Genomic DNA, 6,000 nt, shown 5'->3' with positions numbered 1-6,000 from the left:
TGGGAACGGCAAACCACGTTTGGTCCATGGGTCATTTATTGCCCACTTCTGGGCTACATGGATAATTTGTGTGACCTACTGTGTGTATTCTCATGTTCTTATTGAAAGTGTCCTTGCCTCTGCTGAATCTTGACACAACATTATTTTATGTGTTCATGACTGTCCGATCTACATGTAATCTCAGAGAAGGAATCTACACAGGATAAATCAACCTTTCTCAGGTGGTGTTATAAACAGTGGTGGAAAGCACCACACGCAACTTCTTGCTCTCTGATGGGCTGCAGGTGTGTGTGCCAATGTAATGATTTTATACTGTTGCTCCAATGCGTGGGTACTCAGGTTTGGACCAGATACATGGGTCTGGTGAGCAAGCTGCTACTGCTTCACGGAGGCCGTGTCTACACTACCCCCTCCTTTCAGAAGGGGCATGGCAATGAGCGAGTGGGGAAGATGCTAAGGAGGCGCTTCCATGAATATGCATCACCTCATTAGCATAAGAGGGGCCATGCGCAATTTCAAAAAGACCCCTGGACTTCTTCCTAGTAGGTTTTAGTAAGAGGGGGCTTTCAAAGTCTGGGAGGTCCTTTTGAAAAGCCCCCATCTACACAGGTGGCACGCAATTCAAGAGCAGAGCTTTTGAATCCCGCATGGCTGCCATTACGCTAATGAGGTGCTGCATATTCATGGAAGCACCTCATCAGCATATCCCCAACTCGCTCATTATCATGCCCCTTTCAAAAGGAGGGGGCTAGTGTAGACATAGCTATAGTGCAACAGAGGAATGAGTTAGGCATTTAGAGCAGTAAAAGTCCTGTCTGTCCCAAATCAAACAGATATACATGTGAAAATCAGCATTTCTGTTTGTTTCTAATAACCTCTGGTTCTAACAAAGTGGAACGCTGGTGTTTTTTAATCCTGAAGAATTAAACTGAAAATATGAATGGACTTGCTGATATTAAAATTAATAGAGATGCCCTTTTCATTTATTTCAATGCCAATAACTGCCAGCCTCTTTCTCTTTGATATTCATATAATCAAATTCACTTGACAGAAAGAGAGAGAGTGGAACACTGGACCTGTGGGTACATTGTTGTATTGACATTCTTCCCCATTAAAACTCATCTAATCAACATCCCCAAAAGGTTTTGGAACAAATTAAATATCCCAATTGCAACAAATTACAAACACACAGCCCTATCTGGAGAAAGGGATCCTTTTCTGGTTGTTTTGTTTTTTGCTTGTTTGTTACTATCAGATAAGTTACTATGGCCATGTCTACACTAGCCAAAAACTTCGAAATGGCCATGCAAATGGCCATTTCAAAGTTTACTAATGAAGCGCTGAAATACATATTCAGCACTTCATTAGCATGTGGGCGGCCGTGGCACTTCGAAATTGACGCACCTTGCCGCCGCGCGGCTCATCCAGATGGGGCTCCTTTTCAAAAGGACCCTGCCAACTTCGAAGTCCCCTTATTCCCATCTGCTCATAGGAATAAGGGGACTTTGAAGTAGGTGGGGTCCTTTCAAAAAGGAGCCCCGTCTGGATGAGCCGCGTCAATTTCGAAGTGCCGCGGCCGCCCGCATGCTAATGAAGCACTGAATATGTATTTCAGCGCTTCATTAGTAAACTTTGAAATGGCCATTTGCATGGCCTTTTCGAAGTTTTTGGCTAGTGTAGACATAGCCCATATGTGATATAAGCAAATAGAGAATGATACTAAAACAAATCCAGAATTTGAATGGGCTGCTGACAAACCCTCAATACTGAATTGTAGTACTCTCAGGGATGATGAACTAACTATAAATGGAACTACTCTGGAATATTTATTTCAATGGCCCACTGATTTTCTGGAAGGCAGTTGGATCTTGATTGAAATAGTTTTTAGGGTAGGTTCTGTCAATCCTACCAGCCATTTTTTCACTTGCTCGCTCTCAAATTTGATAATAAGAAAATCTCAGTAAAAGAGGTTTTATTTATATAAAATGCAGTGGCTGTATTATAGCCTGAGGCACAAATATTCCGCCTGGTTTTATTTCTGTGATTTTTTGCATCTCTAATTTTACACGGGAAATTTTACGATAAATGGCCACCTTTCTGTTTTTCACTAGGCACTAGTCATTATTATTCACTGGAACTATGACATATTTTTGTTATTTCTGAGAGCCTTAATGACATTGCCAGAAGTCTGAGGAAGTAGCATGCCAGACAGTCAGTGCATTTCTTCTTTAAAATTTAACTCCAGCAGCAGCTAAGAATTTAAGAAAAAAAAAAGACTCTACATCTCTTCCTCACTGATCTCTAGTATCCAAATAGATATTGTTTTATGTGTAAAACCTGAATGCAGCAGGGGTCCATGGGAAGTTGTTATAACAAGAATGAAACACTTTGATTCCAGCTCTGGGTTGCTGCAATCATTTCTAACCTTTGTTCTGAGTAGTCCCTCTCTGGGAAGGATGTGGGGAGGGAGGAAAAATCCCATGGGAGAGTTGGCCCTGGAATTCTTTCCTAGGTAGGAGTGTTGGGCAAAAGGTCAGGAGAGACACAGCAGCCACTGGGACTGGCGAAGGTAGCAAGATCCAATGGTAAACTTTGATAAAAGGGCAAGACTTTTAGGAAGGAGTCCTGGGAGGTATTCAGTTAAGAAGCAAAGCAGCTAAATGGTATCAAAGGCCAAACTGGAGGTGAAGGGACATTGGTTCAAATTTATGCCTTTGATTTGGATTTGTTAAGGAGAATCTAGGGGAGGCCACTGAGAGAAAGATGAACCTAGAGAGCTTGTGGAGGAGAAGACCTGAAGTAAAGCATAGTAGGAAGAAGCCCAGAGAGTCAGGACCAAGGAATTGGAACAGATCTCTGTTCCTGGTGATTGGTCCCTTGTGTGGAACCTGACGTTGTGGGATCATTTGTTCCCCTACTTGCTACTACAGGAGATAGTATTAAACCCCCACCCCTGACATAACAGGGAAAGGATATTGGAAAGCCATGAGAGAACAATGGAAGGACCATAGAGCCTGGAAATGACAAAGACTTGTGAGGCTCTTTGGACACTGTTACCCCAGAAACGGATGCTGCACTGCTTTCAGCTGTGACTGTGTAACATTGGGAAAGAGGCCCTCTCTCAGGTAGCCAGGCTAGCTAGGGCTCTACAGATTAAAGGCAACACCTTGAATTCCATCTGAGTGTTTCTTGGACACCAACGCAGATGTACAGCTCCGTTCATTAAGTGGGTTTCATCACTGCTACAAGTACACAGAGCGTTACTGACACTGGTGACTACTGGTTACTAAGTCTTCATGACTAATCTAAAAGCCGTGATGTCAAGAAAATTGCTATGCTGAATTTTATAACTCTTGGTTGCTTTTAATAGCCCACTCTTGTGATTGGAAGACAATTAGTATTCCAACCACGATTTTCATTTTTTCTCAAACTGGTAATTTCTGAATATTAATTAATGACAAATAGAATTCTTGATTTGTTTCTCCTTTCAGACTAATTAGATTAACATTTAGAAAGCCGTGGGATACTATGTCAGGACACTGAAATTGATGTTGAATAATAAAGGCTAAACTTTGTCCATTAAAATTTCTAGGTACTACTGCAAAATTGCAAAATTCTGTTTTGGTTTAGTATATTAATAATAATGCACAGCTTCCAGCTGTCTGTTTTGCAGTGAAGAGCCCCATTAGTGGATCTGACGAGACTGCAGGCCTGCTTTAATATGAATAATCAGACAATGGTGAGGCCTCATTTTTGAGAGATAGGTGTAGGGAGGTAAGTGGATCAATGGGCTGGAAACAGAGTGGCTGCATCTACACTTGCATTCCTCTTTCAAAAGAGGCATGCAAATGAGGGGAATTTAACATGCAAATGAGGTGCACATTTGCCTATTTGACACCTCATTTGCATATTCTTATTTCAAAAGAGCTTCTTTCGAAAGAAGAAAACCAGTGTAGGCACTGCTGTTTTGAAAGTAAACCCATCTTCGAAAGAATTTTTCTTCCCTTTATTTAATGGGAAGAAGGATTCTTTTGAAGATGAGGTTTACTTTCAAAAGAGCAGCATCTACAATGGTTTTCTTCTTTCGAAAGAAGATCTTTTGAAATAAGAATATGCAAATGAGGTGTCAAATATGCAAATGTCACCTCATTTGCATTTTCAATTTCCCTCATTTGCATACCTCTTTTGAAAGAGGAATGCAAGTGCAGACGCACCCAGTATCTTTGCTAACTAAAGGTAGGTAAGAAAGAAACAGAATATCTGTACTAAATACTGTAAGGGGAAAACCCAAAACCATATACACTAGACATAAAAGATGAGGTAAGCAGTACATTGTGCATGGCCAATGGATGGTGTATTGGGATTGGTTCCAATCAAGCCAGTCCCAAAGTGTGGGATCAATGTTTCATGTCTGTGTAAATGCATGAGGTAAAGAAAGAGAGTTTTCTGTGTACCTTTGGATTTGTAATGTATCCTGCCCCTCTGTAAGAAAGAAAGATACCTGGGTGACAAAATCTGAAGTCAGGCTGAGTTCTTGAGAAGCAGAGCAGAAAGCTGACTCAGAAGGATTCTCAACAGCATAAATAAGTAGGAACCTTGTTTCATATAATCAGTATTCCACCATTCTTGATCTCAATAAAGCTTCATTTCATCTGCTCAGTAAATTGCTTCCTGTATCTTCCATTATTTCCCTGCCTAATCTTGCACAGAAAATCACATCCTAATTGGAACTAACTATATGCAAAGCCCTTTGTGCAGAAAAATTGGTGTCACAACTAATATTTGTAGAAGTTGTTCCGCCAGGGATTATAGTGAACATGTTTTTCCCAAAAAACACACATAGGAAGACAAACCTAAAGACCATGCAACTCCCCTATCTGGGTTTTCAGTGGAATCATGTTTACAACAGCCACAGTGGGACCTACAAAGCTCCTTCTTGGCTACTGCCTAACCTTGTAAGCTCATAAAGTTGGTGCCCCAGTTTTTTCAGTGAAACTTAGCTCAGCACCAAAGTTTCTACCTTCAGTTTGGGACACTGAATTTTAAATTGTCAAAATGACCCATTACTCCTGAGCCAGCGAAGGAGTGTGCCAAACAGTAGCCTGAAGTAACTCTGCTTGGCTGTTGCAACCTTGAATTCATTGGTTTATAATGAAAGCAACAATTCAAATATAACTGTAATAAGTATAGTTGTGCCTCTATAATTCTGATAAAAGTGGATGTGTTGCTGCATTGCAGTTCAGCTGTGATAATCTGGGACAAAATGTCAGCTGCCTTCCTTAAAAGCAGCTGCAATATTTGTGCATACAGCCTGTGTGGGAAAACCCCTCATTTTGTACACGTGGAAGCTGTCCTCCATCCCCTTGCATATGAAAACGTGGAATGTTACGTGCATTGGTCCATAACAAAGCCTCTGCATTAAGTCCCATCTTGAGGACTTACATGTGACGCAGGTGTTGCAGAGGCCTGTGCTGAAGTGAATTTCACATTACAGAAGGCAGGCACATTTCTGCAGGCACATCTGTGATACTTGGCTTTGAAAATTTTTCTCTGTACACGTTCAACACAAATAATCTTACCCCTTGCTTCAGTGATGATTGCTATCAACTCCTCACTGGCTCATCCTACGCTTCAGTATACAGTTCTATTTGTATTAATTTATTTCTTCCTGTCCTATTTTTTCCCATTACATTGTTTGTAAGACATAATGCTATGGAGTTTTGCTTTTTTTTTCTTTTTTGGGGGGTGAGCTCATCATCCTAATATCCTCAAGATCCCCAATCTCTCATAGTCATGAATATGACCTGTGCCTTTTCATAGTGCCCTGGCATTAGACAGCATGAATTAATTACAGCACTGTTACCAAAAAAGAAAATTTCAGTGCAATTGACTGTATAATTTCATTTCTCTTCTTTTCTTGACCTCCGAATGCCCTAGATTTCAGACTATTTCTTAAAAGTCTCATTAGTATAAACAATAGTGTAATTTGATTTTCTTCCA

The sequence above is a fragment of the Carettochelys insculpta genome, chromosome 2 (genome assembly GCF_033958435.1).
Source record: "Carettochelys insculpta isolate YL-2023 chromosome 2, ASM3395843v1, whole genome shotgun sequence".
Lineage (NCBI taxonomy): Eukaryota > Metazoa > Chordata > Testudines > Carettochelyidae > Carettochelys > Carettochelys insculpta.
This window is presented reverse-complemented; position numbering follows the sequence as displayed.